A 26,361-nucleotide genomic window follows, 5' to 3' on the forward strand; every position below is an offset into this window, starting at 1 on the left:
TATAGCAGTAAGTGAATAAAGGACATAATACTAACAGTCCAGAGATGAGAATGATAGCAGATTGGCTCTTTTGTTGGTTTATTATGTTTTTCTTCAAATGAGGTACCACCTCAAATCTTGCTTCAACTCATTCTTCCAACCTATGCTTGCATTTCTCATTCTGATCAGCAGTGAAAGCTGTGCCTTAAATTTCATAAACCACAATCTGATTCCCTTTTGAAACATCTTTTTTAAACATTTAAACATATGTAGCTGTAGAGGCCAGCAAAGTGATCTTGCAAAAGTGATCTATCAATTGTTTATAAATAAAATTACCTCTTCCATTTGCATTAATTTCTTGCAATATAAAATGGAAATGTTTGGTGTTTTCCTATCTTTTTGTAGTATTCAGGATCAAGGATACATTCTGAGGCTTAAGATTCTGAAACAGCTTCTGCTTTTATTTCAATTTTTCTACAAATGAATCAGAAAAAAAAATCATAAGAATTTCACTATGTTTTGTATATGTTACTTCTCTCTTTTATGTCAATTTAATTTTTTTTTTCCTCAATGCAGATACTCCTTAATCAGCGTAATCTAGGTCGACCTAACCTGTTGCTCTTGAGATGTCTGCTACACACTGATGTAAATTTGATATAAGTACAGAAGTTGTGGACTGTGGTGGGGAGCAAAGGAAAAAGCTGCATGTCATGCTAGAGAATTCTAAAAAATACCTAAAAAAAACTTGCTGAAAAATTTAAATGAGGAAGTACTGGATATGGTAAAGTGGTATCCTAGTTTACAAACAGCTTCCAGGTCATTTCCAATAACTGCTATTCAGACATCACAGTTTAACCCAATGTAAAATCACAGCACTTCCATCTAGCACTAGGTGTTCATATCTTCTGAAAAATTTGAATCATTTTGCTCTTGTAAAAACCTATCTCTCTCATAAAATATGTATGCATTTTCAGTGTTGACTTGGATGTGTACAGCTCCTCCTCCGTTCTGAGTGTTCTCGTCTTCCTACATGCTGTACAGGTTGCTATCCCAATAAGGATGGTCATCTGGGAAGGGAATAAGTGGCTGCAGGACCTTCATTGTAAGATACATAGTTGAGCTGAACAGCTGGAGAAAATGTAGCTAATTAAATCAAATGCTTTAGCCAAAGGGAGTCGTATTATGCTCTCTAGAGGTAACTATAGAGGCGAGCAATGCACATTAGAAATACAATTCAGAGTTCACACAGAACAGCAGCCTATTTTAAAAGAAAAGAAAAACAAACAAACAAAAAACACACAAAAGGAACAACAAGCTTCTCGTTCTCATAAAAACAAAATTCACTAGGAGAACAAGAGCTTGAGAACCAATTTTTTTTTAATTTTTTTTTTACATTATTTGAAGACTTGACTCCTGACTTTACATAGGTTCTCAAGATTATTATTATTTTTTTTTTTTACATATTTGGAAATCACTTTTCTACCAGAATGACTCAGCTTTTCCTATGTGCAGAAAATCGTAACTGCTTTACAGCTCACAGTTAACCATAACAATTTAGGCCAGTTGAGGACTAAAAGGAAAACAGTTACCAAAACCTCAGTTCAACTCTGAAGCTAGAATTCAGTTATTTCACAGCTGGGATCAGGGTGGCAGATGCACAAAACTGACTTATGCCATTGTCATATTGTAGGTGACCAGTGTGCCTCAAGAAATGCTTTTGTCAAGCACTGGGCTGCACATGTCAATTGGTTTTGCAGAAGTTCATTGAAGCCTAACTGCCACATTTCCTCTATGTCCGCACAAAAGGATAATAACATCATAGTACCTCACCCATTCCTTGGATGTGCAGACACGAGTCCTCCAAAATTAGAACACATTTCTCAAATAAAACCAGATAATCATATAGTAGTCTCCAGAGATTATCTTCTTATGTAAGAGGAAACAGTAAAAGAAGAAAAAAAAGTTAGTAGATCATCACAGTACTTAATTACATCTGAATATAACGTTTTTTGCTTCCTAAAATCTTGTGGTGAAGATAAAGCAAAAGGAAGGAGTTATGTATACCGAAAAGATTTTTGAAAGCATTCCTTCCTTTCTGGTGAGTCAACCAACCCTTTATGACCCTTCTTCTGAGGGAAAGTGGGTTTACCAACACTCCGTCTCCTTCACCAGCAGTTACTTTTTGTGTTTCTTATGTTGGTGGCAGGTATAGCAATTCATCATTTGAGGTAGCAATTTACTTTTAATTAAAAAACATCTTTTTGGATAATCCAGTTAACTTTCAGTTTTTCTGTATTTGCAAACTAATTTCCTTCAAATTTCAAGCACTTTTTGTATTGCATAGCAGACAATTCATATAAACTGTTTAATTTAATGGGGCTTTGGAGGAGTGAGTAATTACAAGGGTGACACGTTCTGTTGGGAGAGATAAATCCTCATGAAAATTCTAACTCTGCATACACACAGTCTGTCCCAAATTCTAAGGTAAATCTTCATTGCAGCATTACCCTTCTCCTTTTTTTTTTTTTTCCAAATGTCTCCTAACATCCTGATACAAAAGCCTTATCTTCTCATTGCCTATAATTATACTGGTGAACTTTAAACCAAGCTAAATTCTGAGAAGAATAATTCAATGTTCTGTAGCCTTCTAACATAATCCTACTATTCCACAGCTCGTATTTGCTGATCCTGCTGTTTACACAATTCCTTTGCAACATAATATCCAGGCTATTTAAAATACCTGCATCCTATCTGCACTTTATTCCATTTAACCTCTTCCTTTTCACACTTCCCAGCTCACCTCATCTAAGTGATACCAGCTGCCTATCCAAGAGGCATTTGGACAAAGCTCTCAGACACGTGGTCTGATTTTTTGGGTGTTCTTTTGGGGACCCAGGAGCTGGACTCAATGATCCTTGTGGGTCCCTTCCAACTCATGATATTTTATGATTCTATGATTCTATCCCCAACAGTGATTCCAGACAACTTCATCAGATGGTAACAAAAGAGTATAAATCTGGGAGCTTTATCAGGAGAATGAACAGAATGGGGACATCGGACAGCACTCTGCATAATGAGATCAGCTGGGTGGCTGGCACATAGGAAAATATTTAAGATATACTTAACTGCAGCATCGGCCAGACAATCATCCTATTCTGTAGACCAAAAGAGATTCATTTCCTCGTTATCTGCTCTCCGAATTATTCCAGTTCATTAAGCAAACTCCACATTTAAGACTCTCCTAGCAATTAATAAGAGTATGTTTAGTGACGTGCTGTGCAGATACCAGCTCAGGACCAGGAGGAAGTGTAGCTACATCAGCACCAAGTTCCACCAGGGCTCATTACTTTCTCAGCAGTTTAATTTAGCCTGGGCACAGCACCACCCTCCCTTGACTACTCTGCTTTTAGCTCCATGACTAACTTGGCTGTCTTTCAATGTTGCACTGCAGAATACAACCAGACCCTAAGTCCCCAATTCTTCTGCTTGATAGGATGAGCAAAAAGAGAATCCTATCTTCTCCTTCCCTCCCAGCTTCTCCTTCCAGTACAGAAATGACTCTGCGGGATTCTCTTCATATGCCTCCATCTCCTTTTCTCTTAAGCTGCAGAGCTCCACGTGGCTAGGGCTGTGTGCACTGTGTACAAAACACACCACCACAGGTAGGAAAACATCACAGGTTGCTTCCAAGCACGGAATGAGAAAGTCATGATGAGGCAGTATGGGATGAACACAAGAGGTGGAGATGCTGCAAGAGGGCAGACAAGAGAGAGTAATTTAACTGTTCAAAACCATCTAACTTTGTAGCTGATTTCTATGCACTGAACATACTGGGACCCTGAGACTGGCATCATTAGGGTGCCTTCCAAATAGTGTTGCCAGCAGGTCAAGGGAGGTGATCCTCCCCCTCTACTCTGCCCCGGTGAGGCCACACTTGGAGTATTGTGTCCACTCCTGGGTTTCCCTGTACAAGGGGGACATAGAACTACTGGAATGAGTCTAGAGGAGGGCTATGATGATGAATAGAGGACCTGTCACACGAGGACAGGCTGAGAGAAATGGGCCTGTTTAGCCTGGAAAAGAGAAGACTGAGGGGAGACCTCATCAATGTGTATAAGTATCTGAGGGGATGGTGTTGAGAGGATGGAGCCAGTCTCTTTTCAGTTGTGCCCAGTGACAGGATGAGAGGCAACAGGCACAAACTGAAGCACAGGAGGTTCCGGATGAATGTGAGAGGGCACTTCTTTACTCTGAGGGTGACAGAGCACTGGCACAGTGCCTCCCAGAGAGGTTGTGGAGTCTCCTTTTCTGGAGATATTCAAAACCCGCCTGGATGCCATCCTGCGCAATGTGCTCTAGGTGATCCTGCTCAACAGGGGGGGTTGGACTAGGTGATCTTCAGAGGTCCCTGCCAACTCAGCCACTCTGTGATTCTGTGATTTTGTGATCCTTACACTAAAATCTAGCCTTTGTCATTAGCTCCTCAGTAAGGCAACACATCTCTTTTTGCCTTGATTCTCTTTATGCTACAGGAACCCATTTATTTACAGAACTCCATCCTAATTCTCGCATACATAACCCTGAAACAAAACTAGTGCGGACAGCACTAAAATCTCCCCAGCTCGTCTTTCAAAACAGTTGGACAAGACAGAGTCAAAAAGTAGAATGATTTTTGATCCAGACAGAGTGGAAACCATGTCTAAATTAAAGATTAGCTGTTGGTGATTGTTCCTATTGTGTGCAATCTCTTCCCAAATAGCAACCTGTTGTGCTTTCATTTGTATTGCTAAGTCCTTCTGACTAGCTGCTACAACTCTCACTAAGACTCTAGGGCTTAGAGAATTTCTTTTGATCTGTTATGAAACAGATAAACTTGAAATTAAAATATGGATTTTTTATTTTCTCGAGGGTGGAGAAAATGTCTGATAAATCCTTTAGCTGAAGTCTTCACATATCAATCAAAACAGCAGAAGGAAATTTCTGCCCATATAGACGAGAGCATGTTTATTCTAATAACTTCATCCAAGGCCAGCTATGGAAACTCTGTGACTTAGACAACTGGAGGAAAGTGATTGTTACAAAAATCCCCAGAAAAGTCTTCTCCACCACAAGTCAGAGAAACCCAGTTTAATTTCCATTTACTTAATTTCAGGGGCCATCCTCCAAGTTGCTGTCCTTTTACAGTTCTTTTCAGTCCACAGGAAGAATGAAGGCAAATGCAGAAAATGTAACCATACTGCAGATGCCAGCATGGTGGCCAGACAATTTCTAGCAATCGTTACCAGAGCTGAGCTCATCTTCAGTCAAACCGCATCACCAGACAGCATGTGCATCTTGCTGTCTCCCCGCTACCCTGCCTGCACATAAAATGTATGACCTTATAACACCTTTACCGTGGGCTCAGATAACATATTTCATCTTGCAGCAGGCTCAGTCTAAATGAGTGTGCACACCTGTGACTGCAGTGGTTGCTTGCTGCAGCCACTCAGTCACTCTGTAGTCACTTGTCCATATCAAATGGCTTATCTACACAGCCATTTTTTCTGGAGCAGATGTTTTTCATCGACTTTCTGCATGAACACCTTTGTTAAGATTGTCTATATATTTAATTTAATTTTAATTAAAATTAGATTAAATTAATATAGATTAGATTAGATTAGATTAATTAGACTAGATCAATCTAATTTTTAAAAGGCAGTTTTATTCTAGCATAAAAATATTGAAATGGAGTTAGCAAACATCATCGTTCAAGCACTACTCAGAAAATGACTGTGATCACCGTTCACCTTTTATTGCTTTAGCCACGCTGCTAAATCTAGGCACGTACTATCAGTATTCCCAGTTCATGTTAATGAGGAAAATTTATTCTCCTCACACTAAACTCCTTTCAAGAATTCTTTGTGTAGAAAAACTTAAACATAGCACTCACACTCATTAGGCCAATAGGGCTCATAACATAATGAGGGTTTCGCTTGGGAGTCTAGTTTGAAAATGAAAGGTATTGTTCAGATGTTCTTGTGGAACTGTTTCTCCAGAAGAAACATGAAGCTACCATAATTTGAATATATACTACATGTATGAATTAATCTCATCTACACTAGAATTTTCCAAGTACGGTCAGCGCAGCAATGAGTGCAGGCATCTTTCCACACACTGTTTGCCTTGCAAATGTGAATTACAGACTAGAGCCTTCTACCATGATGGAGCACTTACAGATGTACCTTTCAGTACTTAAGGTTGTAGCTAGATTCCCTGCAGAAACCATGATGAATGACAGAAGAAAAAAAAAAAGTGTGACAATGGGAGATACATTTAGGTAAAAGGGAGACTTGAGCTGTGCCAGAATCTGGCTCCTCAGGCACATCATTTGGAACATTTTCCCAAAGGAAATATTAGGCACAGAACAATGATTCAATGGTTTCTGAAGACCAAAGGTTGCTCAAACAGATAAAGGAGTAGAAAACACACGCAGAGATAGATATTCAAATATGTACTTTCTTCATGCCATTCCTCATGACGTGTCACATACCTTCAGTGAAATTTAGTAGTATTGTTCTTTCCCAAGAGCTGTTTGTGAATTGTAACAATACAGTCCTTGGGACTTTGACATTGTAATTTATAGCTGTGACAGTAATAGGGATGTTATATATTAAGATCCCACGAAGTCTACATTCCTCTAGACGGGCTGTGTAGGAAAGGGGCCAAGAAATTATATTGGAAACTTAAAAAAATATGAATTTTCTTTTGAACCGTCAGCAAAATTGGGTTTGATGTTGTTCCAGCTAAAATCTGTGGGAGTTTTGTCACTGACATCAATGGGAGCAGAATCAAGCACAGTTTGTCATGGAGATTAGTATGCAAAACCAAGAGATGTGTGCAGCAAAAAATTCTACTGTCCCTTGTGAAAAGACCTCTACTGGCTTTTGGATGCATTTGTTGTTTTTAATACTTTTCTACATGAAAAAGAGAAGAGCTAAAATTCAGGAACATGATATTGTTTGATAATCTCCAAAGGATATAATTCTACTTTCAGTAGAACAGATTTGACTATTCTCCGCACTCAAGGAAGTCAGATGGTCCCAGAAAGGCTTTGCTTGCAATTATGCTCTCCGCTAAGATGAAACGAAAGCAGAGTGCCAAGTCAGATCAGCTCTTTCAAAGGGCTTGAGACTAGATGCTTTGGTTCTTGCTCACAGAAATGCTGTTCAGTCACACAAAGTTTGAGAAAGGATTTTTTTCATGCTTAATATTGAAGGATTAGGCTGCAAAAGAAAGGAAACTGATCCCAAGGGTCAGAAATTATTTCACAGTGTTTTTCTGTTAATTAGCAATTATTATTGCTAAAAGAATTTTAAAAATGAACCCTTCATACTGAACAGCATGTACACCTTCAAGATGGTCAGAGTCAGGGAATGTTATAGCACTTAGGTAGTTATCCTTTACAGTAAGGGATTCTTAACATGGAAAGAGAGGAGCTCTTTTAATAAAACTTTTCAGACATTGTTCTGAACAAATGGCCTCTATTTTTACGCTCATGCTGCAGAAAAGGAAAGGAAGTCACAGGGATATTGGCAACATTTCCAAGGTAAAGCCATTAGGAAGTTACCGTTAAGGTGACATGGATGCCAGCGCATGTCCCTGCCTTTCCAGGCAGTCCTGCTTCAGCAGTTATTGAATGCAACACTTCCTGCACTGTTATTGAATAGATGAATATTGCACTTTCATCTTCATAGCAAAGCCATCACAGCCCTTAAGCTCAATGCACAATCCTCAAAGTGAGAGTCTTGCACTGATGTCAGCAGATGGGCTGAATGTGCAGTGACCACACAACCTCAACACAAAGCAAGTTATTGTTCAGCTCTGAGAGCACAATTCTGCCATCAATGTTTAATCAAGTTACAAGGCAAGATGTGTGTCTTATGTCTTCAGTGGTTTTCCAGGTCTGTGACAAATACTCTGCACAGATTTACAGGGCTCTTTGCCATTGTTCTCTTTCTCACATTTTATATTTCTATATATCATCTTTACTTCACTTAAATTTCTGCTGTCTCCATATGATCCTCCTGGCATTGTCATAGAGGAATAAATACAGTGTAATTTAAAAACAAAAGAAAACTGATAAAAGGAGAGGAAGAGAAATGTTTTTATGGATAATAGAACCAGTCTCAGAGAGAGAAAAGTTAGAGCTAACAAAGTTTAGAAACCTGTAAAACATGCTCTAAATTGCTGTTCTTTCTACAGTAATGGAATACATTTAATATCAAAATCTCCTTACAAGATGTGAGAATAAATACCTGATTTGGAGGAATTCTTATTGCCATTCAGGATAAAATGCCATTTTTTTTTCACCCTTGCACAGTACATTAGTCTTAAAACCTTTGTTGACCTAAATAATGTGTTTTTTTGTTTGTTTGTTTGTTTGTTGTCTTGAACTAATGCAATTCTAGGGAGCAAATTCTACAGCCTGAAAAGGAGGAAGGTCCCAGTAACAGTTTTCCTTCTAAAAATAAAAGCTCTTGCAACCTGATGTGTTTGAGTCAGTAGTAGAGGACACAAACTAAGGCAGCACAGACAAAGATTGATACATATACAAGATAAAATTGATTGCAAAAGAAATTGTGAAAATCTTTTTTTGTAATTGACACATAGTGAACATGAGAATTTATCCAGCTATGGTTATGCCATGTGACCTTGCAATGAAGAATTTATTCATTCATCATTTTTTTGTTTGTAATATATGTGTGCCGTAAAATTACTGCTATAACACCAAGTTTGTGTGCGTTCTTTTAAGTTATGTCAACTATCTGTCTTAATGGTTTGCCATTTTCATTTTGCAGCCTGACATTCCTATCATGTATGGTGGCTCTTCTTTGGCCCACAGGAGAATTTAACTTTTAGGACAAGCTGGAAAAATTAGGAATTTCTCAGTTTTAAATGTCTACATTCAGAGTTTAAATTTTCCAGATTTATTTCTTCATGCTAGCCCAGAGTTTTCCTTAAATTACTCCATTCAACAAGTGTTTAATACATGATCAGAACTAGCAGCCCAAGCCATGTGCTTATTTTCCCTGCCTATAGTTGTCAAGATACAAGGGTCTGAAATCAGTTGCATTAGTTTCTACCTCCCTCTTCTAGTGCAGTGCCAAGCTCCTCTCCGATTTTCAGATCCCATGGTTTCAATTTAAGGAACTGATGGGAAACTGTGGTGCTACTAGCACAACAGGGGATCAGGAGACAATAGAAAAGGAAGAGCAAAAATCACCCTAGTGCTGAAGCCTATTAGGGTCTAGGCTAATAGGGTCTGTGCCCCTATTTCCCTCATGCGAGCAAATGCAGAAAAATGTCCTATGACATGAAATCCCAATTGCATGAAATTGGAAAACAAGTTCCTCAGATCTCCTTCACCTCAGGGCTGTTTTCAGTTCCTAAAATAACCTACCCCTATAATTCTCTATTACAAAAAATAGCACAACTCCTTTGAGCAGTTTCTAGGGTGGAAAAAAAAAAAAGTGCCTAAAAATTGTTTGGGTCATTACTTAGTTTTCCAGATAAAACTCTGGTGATCCTTGTTCCTCCGCTTTCTGGGCTGTCATCTATAGGGTCTTCTGATGCTCCATGGTTTCTCTGTCCTTGCAAACCCCCTTGGAAAGGACCATATAAGCCGGTGAGTGAACATTGACTGGAACTGGTAGCAGGGAGAAAACACCCAGCTATGACTGAATAGCAAAAGCCATCAACAGCACAGCCTGCCACCTGCCCTGCAAGTTCTGTGAACACAGAAAAATGATGAGAAGCAACTTGCTGTCCAGAGAAGACAAAGGTGAGTTTGTGAGGAAGAAGCAAGGATTTCAGAGTTTGGCCATTATGTCAATTGAAGCCACATAAATATTTTGATATATAACAGATACTCTGCAGTATCTCTCAGTAATGCTATTGTTAACAGTGAGCCACTAATTATTATTATTACTTGTAGTCATTATTTTAAATAACTTCAACATGAAATTCCTAGTTTTATTAGCTCCACATATGAAAAAATAGATAATGAATAATTTGTATTCAGAATTCTCCGTCTCAACAATACCCATAAAAAATCTTATGAGAATAAGATAGAATACTAATTTTATTTTTGTGTACATTTACTTCGAAAGTATTGATGTTAGAATAGGCATGTATGCTGTATGGTCAACTGAGATTTTTATAGTTTAAAGATTTTTTAAGTGCCGATGCAGGGCTAGATTTCCACTGTTTTTCACTGTAATTTCTTCTCACCATATTCATATTAAAATGGGAAATGAAAAAAAAAAAAAACCAACACTACTTTTCTTTTTCATTTCCAATTTTAATGGTATTTTTTCAGTTAATCCCCTGAGTTCCTTTGGTACCAGAATTTTATCCTTTCTACTGTCTTTTCAAGGTAGTAATTGGGAGTGAAAGGTAAGCTTTTCCTTTGGGTTTGGATTCAGCATAAATATGAAAAAAAAAAAAAAGAAAAAAAAAAAAAAGAATAGCAAAATAAAGCAAATAGCAGAATGACTTATTTTACTAAGGATAAATATTCTACTAGAAATATTGCATGGCTGAACTGAAAATCAGATCTGCTGTGGTGGATCTAAAATTCATTGGAGAAAAAAAAAAGTATTTTGTTGTACAGTGTTATAGAAAATGGTACAGTATTAGACATGTAGCACAATAAAACAAAACAAGGGGAAGAACATTACAAATTTTGAAAAAAACGTGATTAGTAATTGGTACATGACTGATGCTGCTTGCTTTCACAGAGCAGCAATCATGGGTTTCCTGCTGACTCTTCCTGAGCCTGGCACTGGCACAGAGGTCCTTGCATTTCCATAAAGAATCACTGAAGCCAGTAGATGATGGTATGAAGAACTTACACCAGATGAAGCTGGAGCAGCTACCATCTACAGTTATCTCTTACAGTAGTTAAAGAGTGCTGCAAGACATTTTAAGTTCTTTGAAACACTTAAGGGTAAGAAGATGGCACTATTAAGGACAGGAGTTTTGCTGAAGCAAGAGAACCAAGCACTGAAAATGCTTGCCAAAAACTGATGAAATATTAAAGGTAATTCCAAACAATTTTTATGCTTCCCAGTTTTATTTGCATAGTTAGCAAGAGTAGAAGAAGGAAAGCGTAAAAATCATATTTCATGGTTTGAATGTGACTGACACTTCGGAAGAATACCTTTAAAAATATATTGTCTTCTGCAACATAGCACTGACTTGGCTGACAACCTCAAATCTTACTGGATATCTACATAAAGAAAGAGATGGACAAATAATGTAAGAAAGAGAATGATATGGTTAAGTATTACCTCAAGAATTTAAGAAGTATTGGTAGGAAAAGCTCTGAGTTCATTCAACGGCACATCTGAACTTGTTTCATGATAGACAAGAGACGCCTACCATATTGCTATCCTATCCTTGTGCAAAATAGCTCCCTTTCCTCCCTCCCTATCATCAACAGCAGAGGTATTTAAAATAAATAAGTATGATGTGTGTTTCAGTTAACTAAATCATACATTTTCTTTCTTTTCCTACTTCCATTTTTCCATTTCTGGATTACTTTCTTCCTGTCTGTTATCTTATTTTTCCAGTTCCTTTCTTCATTTACATTTAACTAGGTAAACTATTCTGTTTTAATAATACCTCTCTCTTTTTATGTCATCTGCTGCTAGCTTACCCTTTTGTTCATTCCAGCTCTTGCCTTCCTCTCTTTTCTTTCCATCCTCTTTATTTCAGCATTATCTGGCTCTGTTTCTTCAGCTTTGTTTATGTCCCATTATTTGTCAAACTCATCCCAGCCTCATCTCTATCTTAAATGTTTACACATAACACTTTATAAGTTCCCGACATGCTCTGTGAGCACGTTTTTTCCAAGACTGAGAGGAGATTTTTTATTTATTTTTTTGAACAAGGTGATTAGTATAAGTACTAGAGTAAGAGCCTCTTGCTGCCTTTTGATCATGTAGGGCTATTAGTGAGACTCTCCTGTGCAGATGGTTGCCCTGACTAAATATGAAACTGTCATATCTACAACAGCAAATATTACCAAGTGACCAGGGAAAGGACCCACATTTACTTCTCTCACTTGAGCTCCAAAATCAAAGACCTGGTCTAGATTTCCTCTCTTTATACAATGTCAGCTGTTAATTTAACAGGCTCCAAAAATGTCAGCTGGACAGCTGTGCAGGCACAGGAAAGCAAAATCCTAGAGCTTTTGGCAAAAATCTCCCTGCTGTTTTTCTAATCTATTTTCACAACGAAAAGATTTGACGAAAAAAATGAAACAAAGTCTGAGCTTTTTTTGACAGTAACAGAATTCCATTTTTGGGGGGGAAAGAGCAGTCTGACTACTGTCTTTGCAAGCTTTGGAGCTCCACTTTGACCTCACAAGGCTTGAGCACTTTGTCAAGGCCTCCCAGGCCTCTCTCAGGTTCCCAGAGTAGTGATGGGTGTTTGAACTGATGAGGCACCTGGCAGCAAGCATTGCAAGAGTCAGTGGGTGGCAATGTAGCACTGGTGCCATTTTGCATACATCAGGGAGGAGCAAGGGGAGGAAGATCTGTAGCTAACAAACAAAACACTCCTGGAGGGTTAGTATTCTTTGCTCTCGTCCTTTGCAAGTCTTGTAGGAGAGGCTTCAGGCCTTGAGAAAGACCAGTTTTTCTGTGGCTGAAGAGCACAAGCAGAGTATGTCTCCACTGCTGTCAGAAGTGTTAACCTTACCTTCCTCATTGCATTTTATTCAAGGACAGGCACACCTCAGGTTGGATGCACACTACATGCTGGGCAGTGAGACTTGTCTGTTCATATATCTCTAACAGAATCCTGTAGAAGCTGCCTGCATATTTCCTTCTGTATTAGCTGCAATTTTAAATAACTCTGAATTTCAATATAAAAGCTTTAGCTTTTAATTTGAGATTTTTTTCCCCCCAAAGCTTGGGAAAAAAACAAAAACAAAAACAAAAAAAACACACCTGATTTACCCTGGGGAGCAGTGCATGGTTTATTATTAATTACCATTTCTTGAAACTGAAAATAATCTCTTGAGTTTAGAATTAAGAAGGTGAATTGTAACAATGCTAGTAACAGCCACACAAACTGCAGTATGCTGAGCCAAGCCTGCACTATATTTAAAGATCTGTGCAAATACTGTGCATCCTTATTTGTGGTTCTGGAGTTGGCAGTGAAATAAAGGACATATTGGCTTCTCAGATATTTTGTTACGGGCAACGGCTGATGTCCTACTATTTATTCTGATGGCATCTTTTTTGCATATTTTTAAGTCTTATCTTTTCTGCAGCCTAAAAACATGATTGTTGCAAAGGAGGACAAAACAAGGTGTTACAATTTTGCCAGTGGATTCTTGAACTCAGACAATATCTCCAGTGTCCTGCTGCTTTCCAAGGACCATGAGTGATGCAACTCACTGGAAAATATTGCACATATAGTCTGCATTTCCAGTTACCAACTGGTCCATGCTGTTTAGTGGTAGTGTATTACAGTAATAGACACTGTGAGAATACTCCATTATCCCTACTTAATGGCAGCAGAAAGCTGTAGGATTTTCCATATGTCTTAAAATTACAATTAATACACACATATATAAAGTTTAAAATAAATAATTTATTAATGCAATCCAGACACAAACTATTCACAAAGAATTTTCAGTTGCTTAGGAAGAAAAATATAAATAACTGACCTTTAACTAATGTTACTCTGAATGAGCTCTGAGAGATCTCTCAACATCTCTCAGCTATCAATCTGTCAAGGAAATGTCTCAACTTTCTCCTTGGGAACCTTTTTCTTAGGTACAACCTACATCTTGCGGATTGCCTTTAGGGAAGATCATGGTAGTCTGGGAGTCTATTTAATTTACATACACAGGCTTCTTTGAGGGGCCAGACGAGATTTAAATTTCTCCAGCGTGCATGCTGTCATACAAGAGTCCTATGAGTATAAATTAGTTGGGTTGCTGAACACAAGTTTTTTTCTGAAGGATTATCTCCCGCTCTTAGATTTTTTGACTTGGTGATGCCACTGGGCATGGCGGGATAGAATGACTGCAGATCCATAATGCAGGTGGAATCTCATAACCATGATTCTCAGGCTGATGTATTCTTACAGCACACTAGCTAACATATAGGGCAATGTAGGTCATAAAAAATGGAGTGGGATTCTTTGCTTCTTCTCATGTCTAATCAGATAATTAGTAAAACATAAAAATCACCACTGAAATAAGGAGAATTTTTTTTTCACATTTCTGAGGTGTCTCAAGTTGTTTCCAGCATCTAGAATATATGAATATTTCTGATTCAATGCATATGATAGCATCATATTATTTGTCTGTTTTATCTTTTCCCATGTTACTTCCACCCCAGGCATATCTTTGTGTCATTTTTGTCATTAAACATTTCAAATGTTCCACTTGCCATCAATTCAAGTCTGTCTCTCATTTCAGCAGATTGGATGTAAAATTTCTTCAGAAGACAGAAAGAACACTCAGGTAAGTATCTGACTTCTGGCTGGCAGGACGCAGTGGAAAAAGAAGCAAAAGGGCAATGCAGACATATACAAGGGTTGAAGAAGAACTCTATTAAATATTTGTTCGGACCAGGAAGGTGCAAATCTGGGGGCTGCTGTTGTTTCAACCACAAATTCTAGTCTCCATACTAATCTCCAGTCATAGGTTTTCAAGACTCAACTGGATCAAACCCTGATTCCGTCTGAGCTCCTTGCTGATCCTACTTTTGGCAGGAGTTTGGAGTAGAGACTTCCTGTGATCCTTTGCAACCTGAATAACCCTAGGAATCTGTGAATAAGACAAAAAAAAATAATAAAAAAAAATCCTTCAATTTCTAGTGGAGATTAAATTTGGGGTTTATAAGAGGAATTAGTAATCAAATAAAAAGATCTGAAGTTTAATCTTCCTCCTTTCTATCCAATAATGTTGTTCTCATCTTCACACCTCCTGTTCCTAACTCTCAAAACCATTCTCCTAGGTATGCACCTTGATGCCAATTTAACACACATTCCCAGCTTATCCCTTCTTGGTGGGTTTCACCTCAGCCTTGCCTGGCTCCTGGATGACTCTTTACTGACACTGGAGTAGGCAAGGTTTTCTTATTGGAGGTCAAATCAGAAGGTAGAATTGGCCAGACAAAGTGATAAAAACATCACAAGAGTAGAAAGTCCATGCTGCTTCCCCTCATAGACTTTCTCATGCCTCTCAGACATTTCCAAAGAAGTGACTTTTGCTTTGACAAACGTATATATATATATATATATTTTGAATGGCTTAAATTATTTTTAAAGAATTTGCCATTTGTGAAACTTATTATTGGGAATAATTAGTTAGTTAGCTTAAATACAAAACAGATGGTACAGAGCAAAAGTGTAAAATATTTTCACCAAACAAGATTTCATTCTTCACAACAGCTTTTTCAAAGGAGAATTCATGGCCTGAATTTTTCAGCATTATCTGGTGTTTGAAGACCTTAGATTAAGCAGTTTACAAGGAACTTGGTTTCCCAAAGGCCAGGTCTTTTCAGCATGACTAGCAAATAAGAGGTACAGAGAGAATTGGGTATTTTAACAATGAAGTTTCAAAATTTTACCTAAATCATAACGGAGCTTGGAGTTTGAAACGGGAGTCACTGACCTTCAGTTTTTGTTTTGCTTTGTTTGTTTGTTTGTTTTTCAAAGTGTAGCCTATGTCCCCCCCTAGACAAAGGTTTTCAGACACACTGTAGCATAGTTTGGCATAGTCAAGCAACTAAAAGGGAAAGACCTGGTGTTAGGAGTCGAGGGGTTTGTGTCCAGTCTTCTCACTGTAAATAAGAACTTCCAGAGTCTGGCCTCAGTTTCAGTGCATCACTTCAGAAAACATTTCTGAAAGGAAGCTAAAATCAACACTGGAAATGAATTGTCTGGGAACTGAAGAATAATGAAGAGAGCTGCAGATACGAGGAAGCTTTCTCAGGTATTTTTTGGCATATGAGAATTTCTCCCTGCTTCTGATTTTTCAAAGAAAAGGATCTAAAAAAGCTAGATAAGGAATCAGATATATATGAGGACATAAGAGCATGGCAAAGAGGTGATTAATGCTTCTCCTGTGCTTCAAAGGGAAATGATAACTCCAAACTCCTGCTTTTCAGCCTTATTATTTACACTTTCTGTGACAAACTGTTTCTCATGAATGAATTGGCTCTTTCTGTTCCATGGAAACAATGAACAGTGAAAGTGTTCTACATCTTGCAATAACTCTTTTTATCATTCAAGAACAGCAGCTCCAATGTGAATCAAATAGTCTGTCTGATCATCAAATACTGCCACCTTCAATGCTGCCTTTCTTTATCAGAGACACTTCCTTACCCCATGAAAGCCTTTGTAAACCCAGACAACAAAACCTGTTAAATATTTATGGAGTTTTGATAACAAAAATAAAAATAAATAAATAAAAATCTGCATCAGTTTTGATGTTGTTTTAAAGGTTTTTGATCAATCGGGCTCAGGTAGCTGTGAGCTCAAAGTCTGTGATCAATGGTAGAATATCTGACGTATGTCCTGGTTTCGATAATAGATCCCCAAATTGGTTCAGCAATGCATTTAGTTGTTTAAACATTCATGCTTGTTCCCCCCCAAGCAAGCTTTAATATATTTAATTTGAAGGGGTAAGCAAACTCATAAACTTTCTCCACAACCTCAAGCACCATGCCATTACTATGTTCTCTTGACAGTTTCATGCTGTCATTCTGCAAGATATATTACCCAGATGTAAGTTAATTATTAGTTGGAAGAAAAAATTATGATATGCTGTGAAGCTTCACATGAACTGTTGCTTGGAGAAGCAAAATAAAATTAAAAAAAAAAAAAAGTAGAGAGAATAAGTAAATGTTAAGCCTTGGGCATTACATTTACATTTGTGAGATCCTCTACAGTTTACTGCTCCAGCTTGTTTTCTGAAAATTGCCTTGGGTTTATTTTAGCTAAAATACAATGTAATGTCTATAGCATTAATTTGTTTAAAGTGTCCCTTACCCTGCAACTATTCAAGTATAAAAGTGGGTGCCCCATAGCAAAACTCAGTCCATGTGAATGGCTCAGAGCCATCCCAATGCAGCTGTAAAACCCATATGTGTACAATACGCTACCTGTCCCCATTCATCAAAAGCTACATCAAGTCTTCACCATAACTAGCTACTCAGTTTTCTGTGTCTGATGGTGTAGCCAGGATTACAACATGTCCTTGCAAGAAGGAGGAAGATGGCCATGGGCAGTTTCAGGCCTTGATAGTCCGTATCAGAGCAGCCACACAGTCCTCTGGGAGCTGCTCCAGGGGCAGAAAGTTCTGGATGACATCCATTAATTATTCTTTTTTTTTTTTTATTGCTACATGTGATGCCAGAAGTGGTATGTTAACATGACTACTTATAAGCCAGAAGTAAAGACAACAGAGTAGATCAGTAGCTGAGCTGAGACTAAGATCTCCTGTCTGTTAATACAACACCCCTTTACGTAATTCACCACTTAAGTGTTCATTGGCAATTAGTAACCATTAGTGAATGTTGACTTCAGTGCACCACATTAGTATTATACTGGGGAATAACTCTGCTATTCCTGTGCTATTTATAGTTTCAGAGATCCTGCTGTCTCTCTTCAGTGCAAACTCATGAACTAAGAAGCAGCATTTTTTTAAATGCGATTTTTCAGCATCAGTACTCTCTCCAGTTGAACTGGAATGGCTTAAAGAGTGATATGTATAGAAAAGAAAAATAAATAAAATGAGAAAATGGCTTAATCATAAAAACAAAGTTCTTTGCTTATTTTAGGTTGACAGGAAAGCACTGACTTAGAGAATTACTGCAGAGCATCTTATGTTTCTACTAAAAATTTCAAAGAAAGAAGAATTGTTTGCACATTGAAATTATTTTAAATATTTAACAGAGTGTTTGTTCTTAAAGAAAGCAGAACACCTAAATGAAGATTGACTTAACGGCAATGAAAAATTAAATTTAGCCTTGAGTTGTTAGAAATTAATTTCTTCCACTTTACTCACTAAAGACAAGCATTCCATCCCAAAATGTTCCCATTACCTTCCTTACATTACCTTTTAGTAAAATTTATTTTTGAACAGCTCTCATAAGTACAGAAGAAAACTGGATTTAGAATTTGAAAGTTGGAGAAATCTCTTCTGAGACAGCTCTCCAAAAAAAAAAAAAAATTATAAGGTGGGAAAGCACTACTAATATTCCCAAAAGATTTATTTCCATGAGTAATTTTTATAAACTGTGAACAGATTTTGCTGGAGCAAAATCATAAGGAGAACAATTTTAAACGTGGTGCCTTGGGAACTATATATGTAAATCCTGTTGTTTGCTAACAGGATTTGTCAACAGAAGTCCCCATGCACTGTGTTACAGACTGAGTGCTGAGAGGATTAAAACAAGGTGAATGTTTCTTTTTCAAGCCTTTTTATTTGCATTCCCTTTCTTCCCTCTCAGTATTCAAGATGACACCATCTTCACAGCTAGAGGGAGCTGGCTTCTAACGAGGTACTTGGAAGCTGTACTTGGTAAGTGGATGAGATTTCTTACTCTGACATAAAACCTGATACAGCAGTTATTTGTTTGTTAAATCTAGAGCAACCTTAGGAAGCCAGAGAGTTACTCTGGAACTCCATAAATTCAATAAGGAAAATCAGAGGGACCCATGACTATCAACTAGCAGTTGAAAGAGGCCAATCTAGAACAACATAGAAAGAAGTAATTTCAATGTGCAATAGACCTGTTAGAGCAGCTCCAGAGGAGGATGATGAGAAGGCTTGGAGTACCGCCTCTATGAAGAAAGCATGAGAAAGTTGGGGTTATTTAGCCTAGAAAAGATAAGTCACTGAGGAGACCTTATAGCAGCCTTCTAGTACCTGAAAGGGACCTACAGGAAAGCTGGGGAGGGACCCTATCTGGGAGTGTTGTGACAGGACAAGAAGTAATGGTTTTAAGCTAAAAAAGGGTAGATTTAGATTGGCTATTCAGAAGAAGTTCTTCATGATGAGGGTGGTGAGGCATTGGAACAGTTCCTATTCCTAGAACTGTTCAAGGCCAGGCTGGGGGGGCTTGTGGGAGGTGTCTAGTGGGAGGTGTCCCTGGTCAGGTGGGAGGTCTCCCTGCCCATGGCATGGGGATTAGAACGGGATGGTCTTTAATGTCCCTTACAACATAAACAGTTTTGTGATTCTGTGACTCTATGATCCTGTGAACATGAAACCAGCATGAGAAAAGAAGTTAACCTGAACCTCTCCCTGGCAATGCTTCACCTTGGATTAGCTGGGGAAGTGAAGCTGTCCTCCTTACCCTTGGTAACAATGACAGGAAGAGGAAGGAAGGGTTGTGCAGGGCTCTTTCTGCCCAAAGCTCTGGCACCGCATATGTGCTGTTGTATAGTGACAGCTGCAGCCAGACCCAGCTGCTGAGATGTGCCTGTTTGCTGCTACCTTGTGAAGGAAATGCCTCTCACCGGTGAATGGTTTAGTAATTCCTCAGTGATCTATCTGGGTTTAAAAAAATATATAAGGTGCCCATTATTAGGCCTGAGTGCTCTACAACATTTGAAAAATGCATTTTATAAATCAAGAGTTGAAGCAGAAGGGAAAATTTACCCATCTGCCAAAAGCCAGTGCCAAGTCGATGTACCATTTACTTCCTCAAAAGAAGTTTAAGTGAGACCTAGGGTTCCATACTGGCCTTACCGAAAAGGATGAGCTTCAAGATCATTCAGATGGAAAATAATCACCTTAGAAATGAATGCTATAGTAAAAGAAAAGAAGAAGTTTCTTGCCACTATGAAATAAGTAACACACACACACACACACCAGCTAGTATTGTGGTGATAAATGGCTGCAGAGTGTTAGAAAAAGAGGCAGCGTATTTCTGCAGTATCACAGCCAGGAAATTGAACAACATGTTAGTTTGAAAAAGATGCTGCATTCCAAGCAGAAACAGTCTGCATATTCAGAAAAATGAAACAACCTAACCATGTTAAACTCCTTTGAAATGTAATTTAATGCTTCTTCAGTAATTCCAAGGGAAATAAAAGATTTATTTTGAATTCTCTTTCTAAATGCCATCTAGCTGTATCCATGATAGCTGCTTCTAGCAAAAACAGGCAGAAACAATGTTGGAGTGGTAGAGAGTGGTCTTTATTCTAGTATGCTCCCTGTCCTTAGGACAACTTTACCTTTGCTCTTGTCCTCATGTACTCATTTCCATGAACGAAAAAATGCCACTACTCGGAACTAGTAGCATCTTATATCAAGTTAGGATCGGCATAAAGGATTGTTTCACAAGGTGTCAGGGTGATAAAGGATCACAGAACAGCAAAAAGCAATCAAGGCTATGGAGATGAGAAGCAGCAGACAGGCTCCACTTACTGACTTGTGGTTAAATGTTAATGGCTGAAGGCTTCATTACTATTTTTTTATGTATATATGCATATATAAATATTTATATATATACACACATTTTTGGAAGCTTTTTGTGTTAGACATCCAGCTCAAATGGGGCTGCTCAGTGTTTCTGACAGATTCTTCATCTGCATAGTGTCATCTACATAATTAGTCATATTTGAGGGATGATGGCTGGTTTTAATCTGCTTTTCTTGACTGTATTTTCAAATAATTATATTGGGCACATCTCTGAAGTTCTTATAAAAAAAAAAAAAGCCTATAAATAATAGATCTTTCACTTGACTCTAAACAGTAACACATTATTCAACAGGGTCCTACTTGTTTTTCTAAAACTCAAGAGAAAGCTCCTAGGGAACTAACTTCAGAAAACTGTGAAGGTGCAGATGGACTAGTGCCATGGACTCCGGCATGAGACTGAGCACCAGCACAAGGACCCACTCCTAGGCTCTGCCACAGTCCACCCTGGCAAATAAATGTGTTTCTGAGCAGTCTCTCAGCACTGCCCACCCCCTGTTCAGGTTACCTGAAACTCAGAGCCCCTCACTGCACCAAGGAGCTATCACAGGATTTAGCTGTAGGAAACAGAGGAAGGAAAACAGAGAGTCTCAAAGCCAAGCTGTACCTGTGGTGCTGCATAAATGTTTGGGAGCAAATGAAAATGTGAGTTGTGAGAGTTGAAAGAAAAGCTTTGAAGTCATTCGTAGACTGTGTCCAGACAATTAAAAAGAGGGACTCAAGTGGATCGGAGAGAAAACACTAGTCAAGTCAGCAGTTTCCAAAATTCACACATCACTTTGCAAACTATTGTTGATCTGCTACAAGCATGAGCATGTCCAGGGCAAAATTAGATGTGCAAAAGCATACATGTCAGATTACCTTTTTTTTTTTTCTCACAAACCTGCAACTTTTTATATGTAGTTAAGTGTCTGCATTCTTCTCTCTCTCTCTCTCTTTTTTCCCAATAATAATTTGCAAACAAGACAAGGATTAGGAAAATAAAAAGCGAAGATGAAATCTATAACATATGAAAAGTAACATAATATTCATTTCAGCTTGGGACCTGATAGCTTTGCAGCTACAAGATGCACTGACTCATTATGCTTCATGTCTGAAAAGACCATACAGAACCACAAGAATATGACAACCATTATAAAGCAGTTCATGAACTTTGTTAGACTTAATAATTCAAATAAAATTGTAACCCACAAATGCTTATTTGAAATTTACCCCCAAATTTTTGACATTAGGGCTAGCAATGTCATTAATACAAGCTTTATTTTTAGACTTCTGATGCTGTTTTTGCCATCCTGATTAGAAATACCACAAGAATTGGTCTTCTCACACTGTTCTGGTGTGACTTTTTTTTGGTCTGTCTGGTAAGAGGAATCTGAAAGGGGAAACAAATATATATATATTTTTTTTCTGTCTTCAGAATAAGGTGCATATGTGGTTTTGGCTGATTCTTATGTTTTTGAACCTACTTTTTCTCACTGCATTTCTCACTGCAGGCAGTAATTTTCAGTTTCCTCTGTGCATTTAATACCTGCTATACATCTATCACTTGATCGTTGATGCATTAGTTATACGTATAACCAACTTTTCTTCACATGAACAGGGAATACAGGGCCATAGATATACACATGTAAAAAGCCTCCTTTAAAACTATCCATAGCTTTAAAATAAAAACAGTGGCAAATGCCAAGAAAGGCTTGCCATGGCTGGTTGACTACATCAGAGCATGGTGTTCTGTAATTTGCTATCAATATTGTAGGGAGGCAAAGCTCCTCTTCCCATGCCCTGATTCAGCAAGCTACGTACTACTTTCAGAAATAGGATAGGCAACATTCCATAGGCCTGAGAAAGCAAGTATATTAATAGGAAAAAGTCACCTTGAAAATGTCTGTGAAAGATCTCACGGTCTTATGGCATGGACAAGCTGCTAACAATTTTTCATAAACAAGTAATATCCAAAGTATGGTCTCACAGCTGATGCTGCACTTGAAATGAAAGTCACAGCAAGGCCATTGAAGGACAGCAAGCGTTCTGCCAGTGTGAGACGGTAGGCTGCTGTTACTGCACACATAACTGAGAGACGCAGAAGGTTTGTTTATAAGATCATTCCTCACAAGATTTTCCTCGGTGGACCATATGTAAAAATCCTGCAAATAAGCCAAAGTATCTCTCCCTTAACATTTTAGAAAAGTGAAACATGATCTGGAACCTAATCAATTCTTATAAGAGAACAAAATCCAGCCAGGAGATACATCCCCAAAAACAAACAAACAAAAAAGACCACAACCAACTAGTCTTTTCTGGTAATAGGGATGGCTCAGCAGCTGTGCTGCAGTGGTACCATCTTCATCTAAAAATTTTCTCAGTGTATGAAGAAGCTGATTCCTTTTGGCTGATTACATGCCCCCCATGAGAGAAGCAATCTTCAAGTCAGTCATACAGAACACCCCTTCTGGAGTCTTTTTTCTTCTACGAGCTTTTTAAACAGTTTATTTTATCCCATCCTGCTTCATAGTTTAACATTTCTGTTAGGAAAGTGCTCCACAGTTTTGTGGATCTCACGTTCAGATATTTAACTGCTCATTCTGATTTTACAGACAGCTGGCATTATTACAAATGTTCAAGATGAAATTCCTATAAGTTTTGAGATTAGGAAATTTAAAAAAAAAGCTTCAAATTCCCTAATCATAGAGTCATAAAATCCTGGAATGGTTGAGATTGGAAGGGACCTTAAAGACCATGTCGTTCCAACCCCCCCATGCCATGCACAAGGACACCTTCAACCAGACCAGGTTGCCCAAAGCCCCACCCAACCTAGCCTTGAATACTTCCAGCGATGGGGCATCCACAGTTTCTCTAGGCAACCTGTTCCAGTGACTGCTTCAGTGACTGTTCAAGTGATATATCCTACGTCCCTTTAATAAAAAAAATATATTTACCCCAGTGATCCTCTCACAAAACATCTGAAGATGTAGCCTTCAGATAAAGCATTCCTCATTAAACTCTGTGAAGATATTCCCAGAAATACAAGAAATCTCGTAAACATTTTCTTACTGTTTCCTTCCAGCTTGGAGAACAAGTATGCACATGTTATTATGGTTTCAGGTATGAATTGAGGTTACAGGTTCCTAAATATTTCTGGGCACTGGATGAAATCATAGATTCTAACATACCTCAAAACCATCCAGATTTCAGGCATTGGGGCACACAAAGTTAGTTCATTATGAAATGAAAGCTTTGCTCACACAGTGGGACTGTCTTTCTTCAGATACAGTATATCCAAGGTTCCTACATTTTTGCCTGTAATGTCAAGGCCTGACACCATGTGTGTTAGCTAGACAGGGACCTGATGTATTGTGCCTGTTCCAATTCATTCCACTCTTACTGTGGGATTGAATCCTTTCCAGGTACTTAAAACATCTGTGAAGTCTAACACGTTTATGAAGCGGGGACATCTCTCAGCAGAGGTTAGATTTTCGGCAGAGACACTGTCAGCAAGTTTCTGGAGCTGCAGTATATGTTCTTTACATTTCAACAAGCATAGCTTCATTGCAAACCCAAAGGTGCATGAAGTAAAATCCTGAGGTCCAAAGGAAGGTCCCTTCCCAAAAAAGAGTGACGTTGGACTTTGATGATGCCTCTCATCCTGCTGGAACATTAACAGGTTGCAGCTTGGATGAAGCAGAACTACTCTCTCCGCTAATATATTGCTCTCACCCAGGTGACAGTGACACTAATTTAAGGAGAATTGTTGTCAGATGTAGCTATTAACATGCTGCATATTTAAATACTGGTTTCTGTTCAAGATCTACCTTTGACTCTCTTTGACAGGCACATTCTGGTGTGGATTTCTATGCTATTAGAGATATTATCTGCTCATATAAATAATGCACATTCATTTCCTCAGTAAGAAAATCTCACATGAAATTAACTAAATAAAAACATCAACTCCACAGTAAGGTAATACAGATCATTGTTAATTACATCATGGTAATTGAATATGAGCACTAAACTACACAGAAATTTGGCTTTTAATATAAGAATATATTGTAATTTAATCATACAAAATTGCTAAATGAAATAAGGTCATAAATACCTGGAAATGAAAAAAAAAATAAGAAAACTTTCCTGGGAAGAACAAAACAAAACAAAATAGAACACCAACACACAAATTAACTACTTTGCTTTTATTTGTTACACAGAGGAACTGAGGAGGCTTTCTCTGAGAAATATGGATGACTTTTATTTGGGGACATCTGGTATGCACTGTGCAAAGAGTAAGCATACAGCAGTCAGGTCTTAAATGATAGAAACAGACTTGCTGAATTAACAGTATTTTTTGGGGGTCTTTGTTTAAAACTCACTGTTGGTGAGTTTCACTAAGGACAAGTCACTTTTCCTAAATCATGGCTTGGACCACATGTGTAGAGATCTTCCATTGCCTGTTTTTCTTGTAGAGAGCACTCTGTGTAGAGCTTATATATTCAAACAATTGCTTAAAATGGCAAATTTATTTTTATACCCAAGCTAAGGATGTCAGTAACTAATTATGTTTGATTTTGATGGAGAGGTACTCGATAGAATGTATTAAGAGATAACTTCTGAGAACGCCAAGCACAGAATTATTCAAAGCCTGTGCTGATGTTGCAACACAAAACGATGTGATAGCAGAAAGTGTTCATGCCAAGTCTGTAGAGGGAGTACTGTGAGCTAACAGCAGGAAACTGAAATCACACCATATTCACAAGACATGTTAGCTATAAAAAAGGCATTATATCCAACATCTCCCATCTGGACATCTGAATTCTAGGCATAAAAGGTTCAAAGCACTTTACACAGCACATTGCACATGTTTACCTAGAATTGTCATAGGGTTTTTTCATTCAATAACAATAATAACTCCAGCAATAGCTTGAAAAAGAAGGGTTTCATCTGCAGCTGTCTTTAAGGCTGTTTATTTTTTGCAAAAATAGCTTCATTCTTTTCTCTTCTATTTTCCCTACCATTCAGTTTATCTTTCATGTTCCCTTCACTCCTGTCTTCTATCTCAATCCCTCTTTGCTGTTTCCCTGAACAATTCCTTCAGCATGTGGCTCCTTTTTTTCTTCTTGTGCCTTAAGCCATGACGTTGTAGAGACTTTACTCCTAAGCCCTTTTCCCTTCACATTCCCTTTCAGATGGCTGCAGGCAGACAACTGATCCTGTTTTGCCTCCTCTTCCTTTGCAAGACAGACACAACTAGAATTACTCCCAGCTGTCATCTATGGACTTCTCAAAACTTCTTCACAGTTCAGAGGCTGGAAACAGCTGAAAGTACCTATTAAAAGCCATCTGACCCCATGAATCACCAAAACACTAGAGACGCTGACAAAAAGCCTGGAGTGTACAGCATCAATGACTAAAAATCGAAAAACCCTTATCACTTTTAAGTTTTTACAGCTTATACCAGTGTGGACTGTAATTTATGAAAGCAGAAAGTCTTTTGACTACAGGTTCTCCCCTGCCTCACAGTTTATTTGGGAAACCGAGAGAATCTAGATTCCAGCTCCTCTTCCTAGGTTAGTCACCAACACTGTATTTGCTGAAGCTTGTTGCCTCTCTTTTCTAGAATATTTAACCACAGACAAAGTAAGGTGTCTTATGTAAAGAAAATGGGGAGATGGCAGTAAATCTGCAGTGGCCAGAGTGTTACTCTGCCTTTGCCTGCCTGGGCAGCAACGGGCAAACAGCAGTTACCAAATGCTATTGTTCAGGACTTGGGTAAATTATGTCATTCCCAGAAACTGGCATGCCATTTGTGCAGTAGTTAGATTTTTCTCCCCTATGAACACCTCACAAAGTAGGTTTTCATGGGTCTGATCCAGTAATGGCAATTTTGTACAAATTTA

The 26,361-nt window shown here is 38.2% G+C and overlaps 1 long non-coding RNA gene across 1 annotated transcript in view; it reads left to right on the forward strand.

The window, feature by feature from the left end:
- Window positions 1-16,403, forward strand: part of LOC310897287 — a 35,660-nt gene extending 19,257 nt beyond the window's left edge. The window contains exons 2-4 of the long non-coding RNA XR_014582188.1: window positions 9,579-9,799; window positions 10,758-11,059; window positions 14,459-16,403. This is a non-coding gene — a long non-coding RNA (uncharacterized lncRNA). The remainder of the gene's footprint in view (window positions 1-9,578; window positions 9,800-10,757; window positions 11,060-14,458) is intronic.
- Window positions 16,404-26,361: the final 9,958 nt, after the last annotated feature.

Source organism: Anser anser (genome assembly GCF_964211835.1).
Source record: "Anser anser genome assembly, chromosome: 3".
Taxonomy (NCBI): Eukaryota; Metazoa; Chordata; class Aves; order Anseriformes; family Anatidae; genus Anser; species Anser anser.